Raw genomic sequence first — 22,684 nt, 5'->3', positions numbered from 1 at the left:
GGGTCCCATATGAGGAAAATTAAAGAGGCTAGGCCTCTTCAGCTTGGAAAAGAGGAGACTAAGGGGGATATGATAGAGGTATATAAAATCATGAGTGATGTAGAGAAAGTGGATAAGGAAAAGTTATTTATTTATTCCCATAATACAAGAACTAGGGGTTACCAAATGAAATTAATTGGTAGCAGGTTTAAAACAAATAAGGAAGTTTCTTCTTCACACAGCACACAGTCAACTTGTGGAACTCCTTATCTGACGAGGTTGTGAAGGCAGGGACTATAACAATGTTTAAACGGGAACTGGATAAATTCATGGAGGCTAAGGGTATGGCTACACTCACACTTTACAGCGCTGCAACTTTCGTGCTCAGGGTGTGAAAAAACACCCCCCTGAGCGCTGCAAGATGCAGCGCTGTAAAGCGTCAATGTGTAAAGCTCCAGCAGCGCTGCACACTACACCCATAAAGGATGTGGTTTACATGCAGCGCTGGGAGAGCGCTGCGCTCCGACCACACTCACACTTCAAAGCGCTGCCGTGGCGAGCGCTGCTGCGGTAGCGCTTTGAATTCGAAGTGTAGCCATACCCTAAGTCCATAAATGGCTATTAGCCAGGAAGGGTGAAAAATGGTGTTCCTAGCCTCTGTTCATCAGAGGATGGAGATGGATGGCAGGAGAGAGATCACTTGATCATTGCCTGTTAGCTTCACTCCCTCTGGGGCACTGGCAGTTGGGCCACTGTTGGTAGACAGATAGTGGGCTAGATGGACCTTTGGTCTGACCTGGTACAGCTGTTCTTATGTTCTAGTCCTGAGCCCTGTCCCATTCTCACCCTGCTCTATATGGAGAAGGGGTAAGTGGGGGGGCAGGAGTAGGGGGGAGAGGGACACCCTGACATTAGCCCCCCTCAACCTCCTTTCACTGCACAGCAAGCAGGAGGGTCTGGGAGCAGCTCCAAACCAGAGGGCAGGAGCAGCATATGGCAGTGGGGGGAGGGACAGCTGAACTGTAGGTAGGCAATTAGTGGCCTGCTGGGCAGCTGCTGTACAGGGAACTTAGGCGAATGGGGAGCTAATGGGGGGCTGCCAGTCCACCCTGGTTCCAAGCCCCCACCAGCTAGCTGCAATGGGCTGCTCTTCCTGCTAGTGGTGGACAAAGCAGGTGGCTGCCAAACAAGTGAAAACATTATCTAAAAGTTGTATCTGTTCTTATCAGTTTAATATCTGATATGTCCTTTATTTGAGGACTTTATATTAAATTGATTTTTGAAACGGGGCTGGAATAGGAGCTTGCTCTGTCCACCCCATGCATTGACCTGGTATTGCAGTGCCACCAGGACCGGACCTTAAAAAAAAAAAAAAAAATTACAGTGAAACCCCGCTATAACGCGACCTTTGGGGTCCAAAAAATTCCATCGCGTTAAATGCGGGGTCGCAGTATAGCGGGGTTTCAAACCAGTCAGTTTTTCAGTGGTCCCCAAAGCGGTGCATTGGTGTGCGCTGCCTAGTACCCCTGGTGCCTACTGCCCAGCAGGGGAGAGGAGCTGTGGCCCCCCACCTGCTGGGGACAGAGAACTCCGGGGCTGCAGGTGCCGGTGCACTCTGTCCCTGGCAGGTTGAGGGCTGCGGCTTCTTTCCGGCTTCAAGAGAAGCCGCGGCCCCGTGCCTGCCGCAGCTCCGGAATGCTCTGTTCCCAGCAGGCGGGGAGCCACAGCTCCTCTTGAAGCGGGAGAGAAGCCACGGCCCCGCAGCTGCCGGGGACAGAGAGAACTGGCCCCGGCAGGCCCGGAGAAGCTGGAGAGAAGCTGTGGCCCCACGCCTGCTGGGGACAGAGAGCACTGGCACCCGCAGTCCTGGAGTTCTCTGTCTCCAGCAGGCGGGGAGAAACGGCTCCTCTTGAAGTCGGAGAGAAGCCGCGGCCCCGTGCCTGCCAGGGACAGAGAGCACTGGCACTTGCAGCCCCGGAGTTCTCTGTTCCCGGCAGGCGGGGAGCCGTGGCTCCTTTTGAAGGAGGAGAGAAGCCACAGCCCCGCACCTGCCAGGGACAGAGAGCACTGGCCCCGGCTGCCCTGGAGAAGCCGGAGAGAAGCTGCAGCCCCGTGCCTGCTGGGAACAGAGAGCACTGGCGCCAACAGCCTTGGAATTCTCTGTCCCTGGCAGGTGCGGGGCTGCAGCTTCTCTCCCCTGCCATGGTGTTGGGGACCATTGGTACAGTACTGTACTGTATTATGCCTTAAAGGGGAGCCAACCTGTGATCAGGTTATATGCGATTTCGCGTTATGGCGGGGAGCATTATTGCGTGGTTTGACTGTATAAGGGAGCATGTTCTCTAATTGATCAGCAATGTAACAATGTTAACCGGTTGCATATTTAAGCATTTTTCAAAAGGTAGTAACAACTTCATATTTTTCTTTATTCAGTGAATGCTACACAGACATTTATTCACTAGTATGAACATAATTAAACTGATATATGAAAGTATATGCCAAAACAAAACCATGCTGGGACAAATGCAATGGAAATTTCATGTCCTATTTGTGCTAGACTGCTGGTACTTCCTTTTCTGGCTCATTTTCAACTGTGCCTGTAAGCGCAAAGGAATGGCATGTATTTAGACATTTGTAAATAAGATCCCCCACACACTTTCCTCTTGAGAACATGCTTGCATACCTTTTATGGTCAAAAAGGGGTGTTTCCCTCTGTCTGTGTGCTAGACACAGTGTTACCCATATCCAAGCATGAAGTTCAGAATCCTGTGTCTAATACTTTGTGAATTTGAATTAAAATGCAAAAATTGTTGGAGGTAGAATAAAACAATACATTCATCTGCTTTCATTTTTTTATAGATACTTCTGCAATAATAAAATATATTTTAAAAAAACAGTTTCTAGCTCTCTACTTCTCCTAAATTTGTGTCCATTTCTGTTTTACTTCTAAAAATAGTAACTAAATCAAACTCACTTGAGCACATTTCTTCTCCTCTGGAGACTGTCAGTTTTTGGTAGAGAGGTCAATTATATAGTTAGGTTTTGGGACACCAAATTCCCTCTGGATGTTTGGTGTCAGTTCATTAACTTCTGATGTGAAAATTCTTGCTCTGTTTTTTAAAAAATATTCAGATTAATGCTTTCTTGTATGACAAGTACAAAAGTATTTCAGAGAACAGAAACTGATCTCTCGTATTGTCCACTCTCTCACTTATAAAATGTAAGTATAATTGCTGTAGGCATTTCCTTTGATCATTTCTGAAACTATGAATTTGTGCAGAGACCAAATTTATAACCTCAATGAGTGTCAACTCTGCATTATATTTATCATAGAAATTATTTAAATGGCATAAATGTCAGAAACTTGAAAGAACACAATTAAAAAAACTAATTTTACATGTCATAAAAGTAGAACATTAGGTTTATAATGTGAGGTACTAGTTTTTATTCAGGAAGCTACATAATTTAAAATATTTATACATTTGAGCGAGTTTCCCCTCTACACTGCTGATACATCACCATCAGTTTTTTAAATAAGATTACTGATCCTCTGGAAGGGTCTATTGGGGCCCATTGTTAACAGCGCCAGCTCTGTGAAAGAGAATTTTATCTTTTATATTTTTCAGTAACCATACTATATATATGCAGAACTTTACTCTGACTGGCTACTATAACTCTTCTCTGATTAGGTCGTCTGCTAAGAATTTTTTTCATTTTGTCTTCCGTAAACCAGTTTGCTGATCAGCTGCTTGTTCTCTTCAGCTAAAGCAGAAAAACTTGAACATTTGGATGAAAAAGAAGCAAAAATATCCACAAAATGAAGAAAAAGAAATAATAGTGAAAAGTTGCCAAACTGCTGGAAGGGAAATGTTTTAAAACTTTGACTCAATTTTTCCTCTTTTTGCAAGGACAGTAAGTTAGTTTTGCCATTGACTTTCTGACTGTTATATGTTGCTGAGCCAGCTGAGCCACATAATCTACTTATGCATGCTATGAAATATCATGAATAGTTAAAATCAAAGTACACATGTCAATATAAATAGGCAAAGTGCATTTTACATTGACGTAATCCTGTACATTTTGTGTGTGTTCATTTGGGCTCCATTTGGGCTCCAGTCAATGGCGCCACTCTTGTGCTTAAAGTTAAGCTTAAGTGCTTTGGGAAGCCTTGTTTGTTCAATTTACTAATGTCATTGATCTCTAATGCCTCTAACTAATAACACTCTGCTAGTACCCATATACTATTTAAGGCCACAGTTAAATTTATACACTGTGAGTGAGTTATCTCATTGCAGTAATGGGATAACCCATAGTGTGTAAAGTTAAGCTTGTGCCTAAGTCACTCTAGTCAGTGGGGCTACTCATGGCTTAGTTACATATGTGTTTAAGTCTTTGGATATATAAACCATAAATTTATTCTTGAATGTGCCATCACTGAATGCATTTTTATCCTTCTGATAGAACAATGCAAGTCTCTTAGACTTTAAGGTCAGAAGGGACCATAGTGATCTTCTAGTCTGACCTCCTGCACAACATGGGCCACAGAATCTCATCCACCCACTCCTGTAACAACCCCCTGACCTGTGTCTGGGGTATTGAAGTCCTCAACTTGTGGCTTAAAGACTTCAAGGTACAGAGAATCTGCCAGGAAGTGACCCGTGCCCCACACTGCAGAGGAAGATGAAAAACCCAGGGCCTCTGCCAATCTGCCCCAGAGGAAAATTCCTTCCCGACCCCAAATATGGCAGTCAGCTAAACCCTGAACACGTGGGCAAGACTCACCAGCCAGATACCCAGGAAAGAATTCTGTTAGTAGTAACTTAGATCCTATCCTATCTAGTGTCCCATCAGAGGCCACTGGGCATATTTACCGCTAATAGTCAAAGATCAATTAATTGCCAAAATTAGGCTATCCCATCATACCATCCCTTCCATAAACTTATCAAGCTTAGTCTTGAAGCTAGATATGTCTTTTGCCTCCACTGCTCCTCTTAGAAGGCTATTCCAGAATTTCACTCCTCTAATGGTTAGAAACCTTCATCTTATTTCAAGTCTAAACTTCCTGATGGCCAGTTTATATCCATTTTTTCCTGTGTCCACATTGGTACTGAGCTTAAATAATTCCTCTCTCTCCCTGGTATTCAGGGCCAGTGCAACCATTTAGGCAACCTAGGCGGTCGCCTAGGATTTGGGGAGTGGCATTTTCTTCGGCAGTGACTGCGGCGGCTGGATCTTCGGCTGCCCTGGTTGCTGCCGGCATTTAGGTGGAGGGCGCTGGGGCAGGGGAGTGCTGGGAGGGCCGCCTGCAGCAAGTAAGGGGAGGGGGGCGACACTCAGGGGAACTCCCCGCCCCAGCTCACCCCTTCCCTGCCTCCTCCCTGAGCACACTGTAGCTGCTTCACTTCTCCCACCTCCTGGGTTTGCGGTGCCTAAGCTGATTGGCGCCGCAAGCTTGGGAGGCGGGAGAAGTGAAGCAGCGACAGCGTGTTCGGGGAGGAGGCAGAGCAGGGGTTAGCTGCTTCACTTCTGCTGCCTCCTAGGCTTGCGGCGCCAATCAGCTTAGGCACCACAAACCTGGGAGGTGGGAGAAGTGAAGCAGCAACAGTGTGCTCGGGGTGGAGGCGGAGCAGGGGTGAACTGGGGCGGGGGCGGTGCCTCAGAGCGGGGGGAGTGGGGAACTGCCACAGGGGGGTGCCTCAAGGCAGAGGGGGGCACCTCAGGCCAGAGGATCGGGGACGGGGGAGGGCACAAGGTGGAAGTTTCGCCTAGGGCGCGAAACATCCTTGCACTGGCCCTGCTGGTATTTATCCCTCTGATATATTTATAGAAGCAATCATATATCCCCTCCGCCTTTTTTTGGTTAGGCTAAACAAGCCAAGCTCTTTCAGTCTCCTTTTATAAGACAGGTTTTCCATTCCTCGGGTCATCCTAATAGCCCTTCTCTGTACCTGTTCTAGTTTGAATTCATCCTTCTTAAACGTGGGAGACCAGAACTGCACACAGTATTTCAGATGTCGTCTCACCAGTGCCTTGTATAACGGTACTAACACCTCTTTATCTCTACTGGAAATACCTCGCCTGATGCATCCCAAGACCTCAGTAGCTTTTTTCACAGCCATATCACTTGGCAGCTCATTGTCATCCTCCGATCAACCAATACTGTGAGGTCCTTCTCCTCCTCCGCTAATCAAGTGATGCATCCCCAGTTTATAACAAAAATCTTGTTATTAATCCCTAAATACATGACCTTGCACTTTCACTATTAAATTTCATCCTATTATTTACTCCAGTTTACAGGGTCATCCAGATCTTCTCTAGGATGTCCGGTCCCTCTCTGTATTGGCAATATCCAGCTTCGTTTCATCCTCAAACTTTATTAGCACATTCCCGCTTTTTGTGCCAAAGTAATAAAAGATTAAATAAGATTGGTCCCCAAACTATCCCTGAGGAACTCCACTAGTAACCTCCTTCCAGCCTGACAGTTCACCTTTCAGTATGACCTTTTGTAGTCTGCCCTTTAACAAGTTCCTTATCCACCTTTCAATCTTCATATTGATCCCCATCTTTTCCAATTTAGCTAATAATTCCCCATGTGAAACTGTTTCAAATGCCATAAGAAAAATGAGGTAAATTAGATCCACTGCATTTTCTTGTCTAAAAAAATCTTACTTCTCAAGAAGCAGATAGGTTAGTTTGGCATGTATCAATTGTGTCAGAATTTAGGTCTGAATAGTTGAAGATGTTGTGTCATCTTGGAGAGTTTTCATAAGTGACCTTGCTCTCTAATGATCCTGTCTTGTATTTATTAATGTTTTGCAGTGCTTTGAAATGAATAGTAAAGTACTCTATAAGTGCTAAGCATTATTTTAAGCACTTATCCATGCAAAACCCCTTTAACTTTAATGAATGTTTAGCCTGCATCCTAATAGGGAATATGGGACCAGCCTAAAAGGATTTGTCTCAGGTTGTCCATATTAGTAATTATGGTCCAAAGTCTCAGTTTCCTGAAGGCTTTTTTAAAAAAACAAAAAAAACAAAAAAACTTTTAGGTTTAAAATGATGATGAAAAGGAAATACCGCTAAGATGCTGAGTTTGTCTGAATCTGCCAGCCCAGCTGGGGTTTTTCCACTCTAAGGCAAACAAACCAGCCAGACAAAAGACTTCGGTGTCACTCCTCTGACTAACCGCAAGTCACACAAGCAATTTAACTCCAGTCTCCCAGTATCACACCAGTCCACATGTCCTGGGATGAATGTTATGAAAACCACACCCCAGTAAAAGAAAAGGTTCTCTCGATCCCAAGGACCAACGCCCAGACCCAGGTCAATATACACATCGGATCTTACCACAAATCACGCTGTTGCCAGTCCTTTAAATCTAAAATCTAAAGGTTTATCATAAAGGAAAAGATAGAGGTGAGAGCTAGAATTGGTTAAACTGAATCAATTACGTACAGTAATGAAAGTCCTTAGTTTAGGCTTAGTAGAGAGATGAAGTAAACTGCAGTTTAAGTCCAGTCTCTGGAGAACATCCTGCTGGGATGGGTCATCAGCTTTGTGCAGAGCTTTCAGATTGTAGCAAAGTCCCTCCAGAGGTAAGAACAGGATTGAAGACCAAATGGAATGAGCCTTTGCCTTATTATAGACTTTCAGGTGTAAGACAACTCCTTTGTTCCTACCGTGAAGTTACAGCAAAATGGGTTGCAGTCACATGGGCCAGTTTCTGCATACCTTGCTGAGTCACAAGGCGTATTCGCCTCCTCTCAATGGGTCAATGTGTAGTGTATGGTCCTTAATGGCCATCAAGCAGGTAAGCTGAGCTGACACCAACTAGTCTGGGGTGTCACCCAGAACTGCAGCACCAATTTAAAATACAGACAGTATACAGCCAATACTTATAACTTCAACTACAAAATGATACAGACATACAGACAGCATAATCATAACCAGTAACCCGTAACCTCGTCTTAGACACCTTATATGACCCCCTTTACATAGAATTTGGTGCCACTACAGAACCTTGGTTGCAACCCATGTTTTATATGGTCCCAGTTTATATTAATAACGTCACACCTGTCATATCTTGTTTATGAATGAGTCAGTAACTCACTTCCTTGTCTAAGACACATTGTGCAGAATTCTGCAGAATTGTGCAGGCCTGGTTCATTGGCTCTTTAGTCTAAGTCTTGTTATGTACCGATCTGTTGCTCTGGGATGAATCAAGATGTGAACTCCCATTTGAAAGAGTAAGAAGTCTTGGCATAGTGTACTTGATAGGACCTTTAATAGTAGTGGAGCATGGAGAATTACTGTTTGTAGGTCTAGAAATCCCAGTGTCTCTAGTTAATTAATGATGTAGTCCTGAACTTTGCTCAGCTAGAGGCAACGAGAGAGATTATTACTTAAGGGAAAATTAGTGGGCAGGACTTAAAAAGAGAAAATAAGGCCTCAAGGTAGTATGCAATGTGCTGGTGTATTCTTAGAGTTAAATTATTCATGTCATATAGTGTTTTTAAATAGCTCTTGATTCACTAGAAGTATGATACATAATTATTTAGACATACAAAAAACTCCAAACCAAAAAACGTATGAGCCAAAGAGTTCCTCTGTACAGGTATTAGACTAGGAGTCGGCAACCTTTCAGAAGTGGTGTGCCGAGTCTTCATTTCTTCACTCTAATTTAAGGTTTCGCATGCCGGTAATACATTTTAACATTTTTAGAAGGTCTCTTTCTATAAGTCTATATTATATAACTAAACTATTGTTGTATGTAAAGTAAACAAGGTTTTCAAAATGTTTAAGAAGCTTTATTTAAAATTAAATTAAAATGTTGATCTTACGCTGCCAGCCTGCTCAGCTCGCTGCCAGCCTGGGATTCTGTTCACCTAGGCCGGCAGCGGGCTGAGTGGGGCCTGTGGCTGGGTCCCCAGACCTGAGGGAGGCGGGGTTTCAGGGGTCAGGGCAGAGGGCTGGCATGTGGGAGGGGTTCAGGACAGAAGGCTGGGTGTGTGGACGGGTTCAGGGGTCAGGGTAGAGGGCTGGGAGGTGTGGTGGGTGCAGAGCAGAAGGCTGGGTGTAGGGGGGTTCAGGAGTCAGGGAAGAGGGCTGGGAGATGTAGGGGGTGCAGGGCAGAAGGCTGGGTGTGTGGGGGGGTTCAAGGGTTAGGGCAGAGGGCTGGGGGTGTTGGCGGGTACAGGGCCGAAGGCTGAGTGTGTGTGGGGTGCTCGGCTCATAGGGGTGCTCCCAGCCCTCTGCCCTGAGTGGCTCAAGGCAGGGGGCTGGAAGCCAGGGTCAATTTTCTCGGGCTCATACTGTGGGACCAAAAACTGCAGTATAGATATTCAGGGTTGGGGCCTGGGCTCTGAGATCCACCCCCCTCATGGGATTTTAGAGCCTAGGCTCCGCTCTGAACATATTTTTTGCAGTTTTTAGCCTTGCTTTTGGAGCCCTGGGCGGGCCTGAGTCAGCTGACCTGGACTAGCTGTGGCTGGGCTGTGAATCTTTTGTTGCAATATAGATATTCCCAGAGAGGAAAAATCATAATAAAATTTGATGAAACTTGAGAAATTGACCTAACATAATTACTCAACACCTGATAATGTTGAAATTGTAGGGTTTGACATCCGGACCTTTCAAAATAGAAATGACTCCATTATACCATTGGATAGGAGGATTTCTGGCTTTGTAAAATATAAAATACTCATTTCTAACTCGACCTGATATCATTTCTGATTTTAAATCTGTGGACCGAATGTGACTCATCCTATGCCTTCACATTCATTTAATTTTGGTAGGAGAGGATGAAAGGAAACAAGGAAGACCTGGAGCAGCGGTGACTACCAGTGTGTGTTTGTGTGTGTGGGGGGGAGGGGTGTATTCCTGTCATTTGTCCATTTATGCAAATAGCCAAAAGCTTAAAGCCTTGTTTTTTGGAGATGGACTTTTCCTCCAGAATGCAACAGCCTTTTTGTTATGGTGTGTTTTTTGCAGAGGCATATTATCCCCTCACACCAATATCTGTATGTAGTACAAACAATCTGGGTTTAATTTAAGGTGTTGCTATAAGTTTTACAGGAGCTGGTTTGGTTGTGTTGAGACCTCTCATCTTGCCTTGTGTAATTCTGAGGCATTCAAGCTAAGTTAGAAAAGAGTGGAGGTGAGCTTTTCAGTGATTAATCCTCAGTTGTAAAATTTTCTTCCTTCTTTCATTTACCTAATTAAAATTCATTGCCTTTCAGGTATTTTTGCAAGTTCCATTTTTTCTTGCTAGTTTGTCCTGGTGGGAAGGATGCAGTATTGGGTTGTGGAGTTCTAGTTATAGCGGGATCTAGGGGTTAATGCTCCATTTGTTTGGCATTAGCTCTATTTATTTTTTGTACTTGTGTGTGTATATATGCACCCAGATCTCTACATAGGTATGTTTTTATAAACTGAAATTATTAAATGAATAATTCTGGGCTGTCAAGGTATTGAAATGCATGCACCAGCAAAAACAAGTTCATGCTCTCGTGGGTTGACAAAGCCTGTAATTTTACTCTTCTTTCTAACAGAAATATTATCTCCTTTGTATTGTAGCTTTAGGGCACTCTTTACAATCTTTTTATTGTCACTGAGGGCAGTTGTCTCTGCATTCGAATCAGGGGAAGGTAATCCAAAAATGTTTTTTAATAACAGGAAATATTTGCCATTTCACCCACAGTACAAAAGAATTCATGTTTGCTGAAGAGCTGGGTCATCCATCTGGTTTCAAGTTCTAAAGGTCAGCATTCTGAAGCTTGTCACATGCTTTGCCTTCACAATTCTTGTCACTTTTGTCTGTTCAGAATCAACTTCCCTGCTATCCCAGCAGACAGTGTCTGACTTTTCTATGGACTACAGGAAAACAGTTTGAAAATGTAATTGAGGTTTCTGGGCAGGAAAACTGAAGCATTGTTGTTAAGCTGATGCGGCAGAAAATGTGACACAAGATTAGTGTACATTAAGTCCAACTAAAACACATTTTTGGCAGAATTTCACAACTGTAGTAGGATTCTTCAGTTACCTGTATGAGTCCTGGATAAGGACAGTAGTTTAGTTAAATTTAAAATGTATAAATATCTGGGTACAGTCAAAATCATTGGTGGTATGACATTTTGCAGATCATCCAGAAAAGTAAGAGTTCTGTCACCATCTGTGTTGTAACTTTGAGAGTCTTAATGCTATGCTGCTGTGGCTCAGAGCTTTGACACCAGTAGCCAACCTACAAGCACAAAGGTCCAATCCCTGGCTTCAGCCTGCCTGCTACTCATTGCAGGGTGACCCCACTAGCTATTCTAGTCTCAAGTCCTCCCAAATCCTTCTCCCTGAGTTCTTAACTACCAGACACTCTGACTTTTCCCCTCTGGTTCATCACCCCCAAAGGAGTGAAACCTGTTGCCGATTATCAGTTCACTTTGGCACATATATTCCACTAATCTGCACAACAGAGATCTGTTTGGGGTAAAAATAAACAGTTTATTTAATAAAAAATCTTAGATTCAAAGATGAAATGGTGAGGAAAAGCAAACACATACAAGTTACACAGAAAATAAACATAAAGATGCATTCTCAGGCTTTATACTTCTATATTAGCTATTTCCTCCTTTTTTCTCCTAATATAAATTACCTATTGCCTCCGAACAGTTTCCCAGAACCTCTCTTAGGTGCTTGCCCTCAGTTTCTGGAAACCATCATCCCTTTTAACAGGGGTTGCAGTTTTCTTCCCCCTTTTTCTGATTATGATGATTCATGGTTACAGAGAACAGGGGAAATTCCCTCCTTCCTTCGTTTTCCAAGACTGGGATTTTCTTTTTGGTTTCAATATTTTTCCATTAATTTTAGTGGTCCAACATTGTCTTTCTCTAGGCTGTACAATGTTAGGTGGTTGGAGTTAGTTTCATATAAACTAACTTGGGAGGTGACCATCACTGCCTGATTACTTCACCGTTGTTGTGAGGTTAAGCTGCAGTTGACGTCCAGTTACAACTATAATGTTCTACATATATACACAAGCATACATTCATAACCATAACCTGTACACAGATCTTGTAAGGACCCTGATGTTTAGAACATCACATCCTTTCCTAAAAGACCTTACTTGACATATGTTTATTCACAATAACATTGAATGCAATCAGTTGCTTGTTCTTTGGGGTCAGTCCCCCCACCCCCTTCTCCTCTTGGAGCATCTGGACCCTGATTGTCACAGATGAGCACAAGTTTGTCTCTGTTTTCTTATTTCTTCTAAATGTATGTCTACCTAGGTTTCCTATGTGTAAAATGGGGATAATACTGATCTCACAGGGGTCTTGTCAAAGTAAATTAATGAATGTTTGTGAAGGATTTAAATACTACGTTGATGAAGGACCATAGAAGTATTTAGGTGGATAAAAAAAGCCTAAATGAGTTTGAATCTTGCTTGTCAAGGCAGATACATGATTTTTTTTAAATGACAGTCAATACATGCATTTTTTAAATTTTTTTGCAGTATCTAATTGCTTTTATTAATTTAATGAAACAAAAATCCATATGGGGGAAGAAATAAGCATAGTTTATTATGAAAACAGAGCTTCAAGCCTTTAATTTGTAGTTTTGTTGTCCAGTAGCTTGTTCATGGAATTCATGTTTGTATTTTAAATTTCAGTCCTTACAATATTATATATATACATGTATATATATGGTACTAATGTACTCTACATGTCTAATGTAAACCATTAGGAGGGTGGTTCCTTAGCTTCGCTCCACACCTGCTTTTTTTACTTTCTTGTCTCCTTCTATGTCCCCCTTATCCCTTTCTTTTCCTTTTTTCTTTCCATTTATCTTGTCCACTCTTAAGTAACCCCTTCCACCCCCTCTCCCACATACAAACCCCAACCAAATAAAAAATCATGCAACTATGGTGTTTGCTGCCATCACATGGTTCACCCCTTGCCCCACCTTGTGTCTGTTTTATCTAGATTATACATGCTTTGGAGCAGGAACTGTCTACTGATGGGGCTTCATTCTTGGTTGGTCCTCAGGCATTACCATAATAGACGTGATTAATAAAAAATAAATACTTCTTATTTTTACTTGATAAATGTAGACCCAGGAAATAGTTGTGCTCAAGTCAGAAATAGAAGATTGAGAATGTCTGTTTTGGGAATTGTGTCAAGATTTTATCTAATTAGAGAAAGAATTCACTTATATGTGACTTTTTTATTTCAAGGACAAATAGGCTACCAGAAAATTTCATCTGTTTGGATACAGTAAGCATATTCATAAAAGTTTGTATGTTAATGTATTAATAGAAGAATATGATGTAGAAATTCTGCACACGTTACATAGCAAGTAGGTAAGTCTATATATTTTAAAGATGTTAGCAATGTGAATACAAGTCTCATAGGTTGGCATAGAGGAAGTACAGTCAGTTCCCGGTCTTTCCTCCCCTTCGTAAATACGTATTTAGAAAGTTCAGAGTTCAATGGAAAGAAAACTTGAAGTACAATCTTGTTGCTTTGTTGGTATGAGTACATTATAATCTGAGGATTAAGTATTGTAAACTCACAAGTAAACACATGTATAAATCATATTAAGGCTAATTAGCTTTAGCGCAAATAGCAAGGGGAGAATGGACATCTGAAGGCGTCTTTCAAAAAATGTGAGCTGATGGTTTTCTCAGGAATTCAGTTCCATAATAAACCCTTTGCAGTACTATATAAATGAGGTGGGTGGAGAAAAGGAAGGCTGTTTTAGTATGCGTTATGGGGAACTCCTGAGATCTCTGGTTTTATGGCTTATAAGCAGTTGGAAGGGTCACTGAATAAGTGGCACTTAAGATTTTAGGTTATGGGAGTTGTGTTTAGGGATCATTTGTACTGTGATGATGACAACACCATTCTAAACTTCTAAAATCTTCACCCAAAATTTTGAAAAGACTCTAGTCTAAGTACACATGGTTCCTTGAGCTAATACAAAGGGTCTGCATCTCTTAATGGGAAGATCTTTGCTTTCAATATGGACACACTTTTTTTTTTTTTAAACATGCACCAGTCTATACACTTCGGCTATACTGAATGCTTTGTTCTGTCTCTCTTCATAATCAAACATTGCTGCTGCTCTTTTTACCTCTCCCCTGTATGCCTACCTGTTCTCTTCTGTTTATTGGAGCCATTATACAAGCCAGTAATTTCTGAGCTGCTGCATGTAAGAATCTTATCCTTTGCTAGTCATCCTGGACCCCCTCAGCTTTTAGGTAGGGCATTGCCTGTTGGCTGATGAAATTACAGTCTCAACTTCATCAGCTGCCAGTTCTTCTTTGTGTTGTGGACACCTGCAGTGATCTTTAATGGACACATTCTCTGGTATCCGTATGTAACAGTGGATAAACACAACCAACTGACGCTAATTAACAGTGTGTTCTCATGAGGTTTAGAGTATTAAATAGTCTAGGGCCTGAAAAATCCACTCACTTATTCACCAACAGTGAGCAGGGGCTTCCCTTCACAAGGATGCCTGTGTGTGTATATAGTGGGACAGTGGGTGGAACAGGTGGAAGGAAAGTCATCAATTTCTGAAGAACTTTACCTTGCCATTTGAAATAAATATTGTTTCTTGTACTTACAGTTGTGCAAATTACTTTCCAAATGGGAACTGAATGCAAACCAGCATAGTCGTGTCTCCTGAGAGTCCAAAGAGAGAGCACTAGAACCTGTGCTACTTCTTACAGCTTTGCCAGACAGAAGCAAAGTGAAAGCAGAGAGACTGTTTAGCAGCCACTCCTCAGAACCCTCTGGCTATCCACAAAATTGACAAGAATTTGGTCAATTTAGTTCTACTTCTGTTTGAAAAAATTATTGATAGCAGCTGAGGCAGGCCCTGGAGCAGTTTGTGGGGTAGGAGAGGGGAGAAACCTAAAAGTAAGTTGGAGTAATGGTAGTGTAGTATATTCTCAACACAAACAGTCAGGTGGCAGATTAACAGATCTATTAGTCATTGGCCAATGTGAAAGATGGAAAACCCAAACAAGATCTTGTGACAGTCCCCTGCTCTATAAGTTTCAACACCCTCCCATCGTCATCTTATTTATTTGTACACCTCTACCCCGATAGAATGCAACCCGATATAACATGAATTCGGATATAACGTTAAAGCAGCGGGAAGCTCCAGCCCCTTTAGAGTGCCACCTGAGCCCCACTGCTTTACCACGTTATATCCGAATTCGTGTGGAGCCCGGGCCCTTTAAATCACTGCCCGAGCCCCTCTGCCAGAGCTCCAGTGGTGATTTAAGGGACCCGGGGCTCTGGCCACTGCGGGGAGCCCCAGGCCCTTTAAATCCCCACCTGAGCCCTGCTGCCAGAGCTCCAGCGGTGATTTAAAGGGCCCAGGACTCCCCACAGCAGCTGGAGCACTGGTACATTTAAATCCCCGCTGGGGCTCTGGCAGCCGGGCTCGGGCGGTGATTTAAAGGGCCAGAGGCTCCAGCCGCTGCGGGGAGTCCCGGGCTCTTTAAATCCCCGTCTGAGCCCCACTGTTAGAGCTCTGGCAGTGATTTAAAGGGCCCGGGGCTCCCAGCAACGGCTGGAGCACTGGGCCCTTTAAATCATTGCTGGGGAAGCCAGTCCAGTCCGATACGCCGTACTGGACCAACCCTGATATAATGCAGTCTCACCTATAAGGTAATGAGATTTTTTGGCTCCCAAGGACCGCATTATATTGGGGTAGAGGTGTATCTTGTTGACTTCTGGCTAGTATGTTTGTTTGTATCTGGTATACTTTTCAAACTCTGAATAATTCAGAGTCATTATTTTATTTGCTGCTACTTTGTGTTAAATCAGTTTTTTTGCTTTAAGTTTATCCCATCTCTAATTAAAAATGACAGATGGATATTATTGCTCTGTGGGATCATAAGAACGGCCATATTGGGTCAGACCAAAGGTACATCTAGCCCAATATTCTGTTTTCTGATGGTGGCCAATGCCATGTGTCCCAGAGGGAATGAACAGAACAGGTAAACCATCCTCTGTCGCCCATTCCCAGCTTCAGGCAAACAGAGGCTATGGACACCATCCCTGCCCATTCTGGCTAATAGCTATTGACAGACCTATCCTCTTTGATTGGTTGAACTCTTTTTTCTTACAATAGGTGGCTAGGAAGAGATGGATAGGGAGAGTCTCCTTAAGATACAGAATTTTGGGGCCAGGAAGCTGGTGAATATGATAGATAGATTATGGGTGATTCTGTTGACTTGGAAGAATTTTTGATTAAATTAATATTTTTTCTTCCAGTGATGTAAAATTAATTTAATATCAAGAAGAAAGTTCACACTGTGGTATACAGAGGTAAAGTTTCTTAGTTCTGTAGTCATATATTAAGTGTTGAGCCAGCAGATTCCTAAATGATTAAATGATTTAAATTTATTAATTTCTTTTCACTCTTACTGCTTTGTGAAAAAAAGGGACAAAAACGGTTTAATCAGTTTGATTTGTTATGCATTGGCCAAATCTATTTATATCCTTTGAATACAGATTTAATTCTGACATTGCTTTTTGGCTCTGATGTGCATGATTTTGACCAAATTATACATGTATCTGTTATCAGCTTCAGGTTGTTGCTGCTAAAGACAGAAGACAGGATAATGGGCTAGATGAACCATTGATCGATCCAGTATAGCCATTCTTCGGATCACATTGCCCCCATTTGCTTAATAATAAGTAACTAGTAACACCTTGGGTGATTAAAATTGAGTTCCTTTGTGTATTTTCTCCTTTCTTCCTGTGCAGTGCTGCTTGCTAAACTTATCTGTTATCATGCTTGGCTGTCTTGTAAATAAGACCATGTATTGCTAGCATGATAGTCCTATTAAGAACCACAGCGTGGATAAACACTTAGATCTTCAGTAACCACAAAATTCTAATCTCATGACAACTAGTGTTTAAAAAATTGGGGTCTCATGTAAGCAACTTGTGGAAGAAGAAACATTATAGCCAAGTTCTGTTGGAAACCAAGTATTGTATAAACCCATTGTCTCATGCCATAAAAGGAGTTTTCTAACTTTAAATAGAGGCAATATAAAAAACAGAAACAAAAAGGAGGAAACATTAATTTAAATGACATGTTAGTTTGCTGACTTGGGTTTTACTGTCAACATAATACTGCAATGAAAAGAAAAGCTGTGCTCTGAATCTGATAATGTCCTACACACACCCAGTCTAAGGGCTTGTCCACATTACCCATAGGATTGACGGGCAGCAATTGATCCACAGGAGTCGATTTATCGTGTCTAGTATAGATGCGATAAATTGACCGCCGAGCACTCTCCCGTCAACTCCGGTATTCCACGAGAGGCACAGGCAAAGTCAACGGGAGAGCGTCAGCTGTCGAGTAACCACAGTGAAGACACTTCAGTGAGTAGATCTAAGTATATCAACTTCAGTTATGTTATTCACATAGCTAAGTTGTGTAACTTAGATCAATCCCCCCACCTAGTGTAGACCAGACCTAAGTGGGTGGAGGGAATGATTGGAGCAGCGTTTGGTCTGGATGTCACAGTAAGGCCATGTCTATACTAAAAAAAGTTGACACAGCTACGTCACTCAGGGTGTGAAAAATCCACACCCTTGAGCGACGTAGTTAAGCTGATCTAACCCCTCAAATAGACAGCACTAGATCTATGGCAGAATTCTTCTGTTGGCCTAAGTACCATCTGTTTAGGAGGTGGATTGATTAGATGATGGGAGAGCCCCTTCCCTCTCTGCAATATATTGGGTATGCTATAGCAGTTTAAATGTAGACATATTCTAAAAGGGCAAGGAGAAGCATGCCTAGGAGTGCAGGGCTGGGCTCCTGCTCCATGTGTTCTCCACTTTTCATTGGTCAGACAGGGCAAACTTGGAGGTGATTGGCCCATCACTTTCCCCTCGTTAATTTAAAACTGCCCAGGCCTTTGGGATCCTCTGGCTCCCTTTAGCTGCCCCACCCTCCTTCCCTGTAGCAGTAGAAATGGAGCAATGTTTTTAAAATGCTGCGGGTCTGATTGATTCATTTTTACCGACTCCCAGAATGTAACTTTTGATATTGGAGCCAAATTGCAGAGATCTGGTGAATTTTTTTCCACTTTCCTCATAGCATCATGATTCAATTAAGCAGGATTAGGACTTAGAAATTTCTGTTAGGAATTTGTAAGAATGTTTAGTTTGTTGCAACTGTCCAATGCAGATAAGGGGAAAAAGGGCTAGCTCTTAAAATAAGATACCTGGGATTTCACTTGTAGACCTTTGTGCCTATGGGCGAAGAAGATCTCTGAAGTCTTTGCAGACCATGGTCTCCCACTGGTATCAGCTGTTCCCCTCCCTGGGATGGGGAGAGGTTGAGATGATTCAGAAGTGAGGTAGGCTGCGGAGCATCTACCCCAAGCTATTGGTTAAATGGTAGGCACACTGGAACCCTGCATTGGAACCAGTTAAATGTCTGGTAGGTCAGAGATGAGTTGAGGAGGGGCATATAGTGCCCCTTTCCAGTATTTAAATTAATAAGTTGTGGCCTGCTGCTTAAACCCATCCCTTTGTCTGTTTTCATTCACCTGTGTGTCCTGACTAATAGTGAAGGACTATTCAATTTGACCTTTGTTCTCCTCTACAAGCAAAACAGCAATGAGACTCTCTGGAGCATGCAGAACAAATCAGGCCCTTAATCTTGTAAACGTTTATGCACATGAATATTCCCACTGGAGCCAATGTACTTCAGTCTCACTGAAGCATCTGCATAAATGTTTCCAGGATCAGAGCCTTAAAATGTAGCTGATATGGTGACTGAAAGTGAGTGAGATAATATCTTTTATTGGACTAACTTCTGTTGCTCCAATAAAAGATATTACCTACCCACCTTGTCTCGCTAATATCCTGGGACCATCATGGTTGTGACACTGCATACAATCTGAGCATTTTTAGTTCTACAATAGATTTAGATTTAAATCAAATCTGTGTAGAAATTCTGATGTTCATTTCTCCACATGTTTGTTTTCTTATTTTTACAGTTTATTAGAAATACCTGTTTTAATAAGACCATGTCCAGAACATGGACATACTGGTCATGTGTTGTAAACGTTATGTAAAATCAGAAAAAACAACAGAGCTTTCAGACACACTGAAGTGTCCTGTTCAGCAGAGACAAGTCAAGACTTGATAGTAATGAATATATAGTAAAGGATCTTTACTTAGGCTGCTGATTTCAGACAGAGATTGTGCCAAGAATATGAGGGGAGGCTCTTGGGAGAGAAGGATGATTTATGAACCTAGGACTGTGATCTTGGGAAACTCTGAGATTAGAGGCATTTATTAAATTTCTAATATTTTGTAAACTGTTTTGTGACTGCACTTCTGTTGATCTAGTATGACCTTGCTGTACTACGATTCCAGACCAATATATGGTCTAGCTACTTCCTCGTCTGGCCATTGTTGGCTATCCAGGTTTCCTAGTAGATGTCTAAGGGCATGAACCAAATACTGGTGATAGTAATGTGAGAAGCACAAAAAGGACAGTAATCTCACAGTTGTCATTTATTGTTCCAGAGCAAAATAGCCTGATGATAGTTTCAAAGCATTTCTGGGACTTAATGTGGCGTTCACATCTCAGAGTATAATAAGTTTGTTATTCAACTGAACAGATTGTATCACTGCTGTTAGCTGTTCATAAAATTCATCTTTATTAACATCTTTACCTTTCTTGGTGGGAATGTAGTCCATGATGATGGACATCTAAGCACAGTGATACCTCACCCTGGTGTATAGCAGTCGACCAGAAACAGAGTGCCCCGTTTGTATGGGATTTATTAAAAGGCGATCAGAGGAAGAGTGCCACCACCCTGTTTACATGCCTGATTACTCCAGAGTACAATAGGCTTGCATCCACCACAGAATGTTGAGCATTATTCACTAGTCTCGCCTCAGTGATTCGAGCGACTGCAATGTTATATCTTTCCAGCTGTCGCTAAGGGTCAGTACATTCCAGGTGGCAAATCTGGTCGATTTTCTCAAATCAGTCATGGGCATTATGGAGTTCGGCCTAGATTATGAACCATGTTTTATCAGATGTCCCTTGATTCAGTCTTTGTCTTTGGGACAGGGGAGATATAAAGTGGTGATTTTGTTTGGGGATACCAAACCCTTCCATGTGTAGCAGATGGTTTCATCGTAGCTCATCCACCTTCACTACTGTTTGAGGATCTGTTTCCCTTCTCTGTTGGGCCCACCTTTGGCCTTCAGTCATAACTCTGGATATTACCAGCTGGAGCCAGCTGGAATGGAGGCTAATGTTGGCAGGAGTGACCAGACCCTGAAGTAATGCAGCAAGTACTGCTGCCATATGTGCTACCAGGACTAAAATCCCATGAGACACTGTGGCTGCATTTCTGAATCAATATCTTTGGTTTTCAGCCATAAATTTTCAGTTTTTGTAAAAACCAGAAACATTTGCCTTAGAAACTTTGTATAACCCACTTAGGATGGTGAGAGGAAAGTCCTCTGTATTTTGAATGTCTAGATGTGTTCTTGTTTGTCTCTTTCATAGGAGGGAAAGAGAGAATTTACATTTCTCTTCCCCTCCTCCCCCCATCCCCAATATCAAATGCGGATAGAGAAATCAGTTTAAAATGACTTGGATGTAGAAATAAAATGTAAAGTTATCCTTCTGCAGAGAAATACTTGAAACTGAACTTCTTTTCCTCCAATGATTTATAATTTTTTTCATTTAAACATATACTGTCCCTTTGTGTTCAGAACTTGAATACCAGTCTGTGCCCAATTAATATTTTGTAACCAATCTTTAGCCCTGTGAAAGCAAGAATTTACTGAAGAAACATGGACAGACCCTTAATTTCAGAAATATGAGTAGTGCCCATATAACATAGTGCATGTTACTTAAATAATCCATGAATTGGTCACACATTTATCAGTTACACAGTTGCTCAGTAGAGCTTCTCACTGCGCTGCAGACACTGAGTTCCAAACATCCTTTTCCAATGTTCAGAAAAAAGGGTTTAATAGGCCTTACTATTTATTAGTTGTACAAAAAACCCACAAAATTTTAAAGGGATACTGTATATTTAAAATTACTTAGTATATCTTTATCCATGTGTCTGCATCACCCATAGCTTTGAGTAAAGTGTGCATCAGTTTGCTGCTGTCAAAGAGGAAGCATAAAATATTTAATAATGTATGATAAATTAGTGGCCATTTGTTTTAAATCAGTGATGGAGTGGCAGATTTAAAAATAACTAGTTTCTCCAAAAGTATCTTAGTCTTAGATTTTTATCTTGGTGTTGTGTTCCTTATTCTTGGTAGCTGTATTAACACAGCAGATCATAAAGGAACAGATACATTTTGTACATGGCCAAATCTTGCAACTCTTATTCTCTTGAGTAGATCTTAGTTGCACAAGTAGTCCCATGACCTCAGTTTATGTAAATAAGAATTGCAGGATTAGGCCCAGGATTTCTAAGTGACAAACTTCTGCTGATAATTACAAGGTTTAATCCTGTAGTTATTCCATGTTTATGATTCCTATTGAGTTCAGTGGAAGTTCTGAATGTGAATCAATTTACAGGATTTAAGACTTGTCTTAATCATTGTAGAATAATAAGCACAAATTAACACCTTCAAATAAGCCCACAAGTTGTACTAAGTTAAATTTGAGATTTAAATCAGTGAATAAATACAGAGAAAATTATAGATGGGGTTGTTAAAGTCTATAGGTCAAATAATGAATACTTTTCAAAATTACTATACAATAAAAGGTACTTATCTATTTTGCACTTTGTTGTGCATTAGTGAGCATTTGTTGCCTCAGGGGCTTTAAGAGGTAAAAGCCAAAAATTGTAAAATTAAGGAAAGTGTTTCTGACACTGCACTGCCACTCCATAGTTAACACGTCTTCCTGTCGTCTTTCTCATAATGAAAGGCGGAGTGTCTTTCTTCAAGTGACAATAGATAGGAAGTACAAAGTTAAGACCTAGCCTGGTATTTAAACATAATAGGTAATTACAAGAACAATGTCAAGTAACGTTTTTTAATTGATTTTGTTTCTTGTTCTATTTTTTGAGTGGATCTGAAATGAACATTTCTCACTTTTAAAAAACTGACAGTATTCTCCAGGTGTATATCTCCCTGTCATGCTGAAATGTAGTTTATGCAACCACATAACTGACTGATTATAAGAAACAGACAGCTGACTATTGGAATATTTTGTTCTTCATAATTCTCTGATTTGATTTTAGGTAGTAGCTCATTGAACGATAACATTGCACACATTGATCCCCACACTGGGCACTGTAATGGTTTATTATTTTCATTGGAAAAAACACTGAGCCAAACTCTGTTCTCAGCTATGCCTAGGTAAATGGATTGGACTTCAGTGAATTTACTCTGGATTTACCACTGACTTTTTGTTTGAACTAATTCAGTCCTTGTGTTTCCTTTTTCCGCCTTGTCCCATCAACATTTGTTGTTGTATAGATTATTGTACTATTTTATGAGTTTTCATTCATTTCTCACATTTGAGCTCAATATTAGGATACGTTTGTAGGCCCAATTATTACAACAGAGCTTTTGGTGATTTTATAAAGAGAAATATAGAAATAAAGCAGAAATTATTTAGAAGTATCTACGAGCCCAGAATCATATACCTAGTAAAATTAATGGGAATATTACCATTG

At 41.6% G+C, this 22,684-nt stretch overlaps 1 protein-coding gene and 1 pseudogene across 2 annotated transcripts in view; both read left to right on the top strand.

The window, feature by feature from the left end:
* Positions 1 to 22,684, top strand: part of PDGFC (platelet derived growth factor C) — a 245,712-nt gene that overhangs the window by 35,592 nt on the left and 187,436 nt on the right. The window lies entirely within an intron of this gene.
* On the top strand, positions 1,174 to 1,342 carry LOC116824089 (U2 spliceosomal RNA; annotated as a pseudogene).

Source organism: Chelonoidis abingdonii, chromosome 5, assembly GCF_003597395.2.
Source record: "Chelonoidis abingdonii isolate Lonesome George chromosome 5, CheloAbing_2.0, whole genome shotgun sequence".
Taxonomy (NCBI): domain Eukaryota; kingdom Metazoa; phylum Chordata; order Testudines; family Testudinidae; genus Chelonoidis; species Chelonoidis abingdonii.
This window is presented reverse-complemented; position numbering and strand designations above follow the sequence as displayed.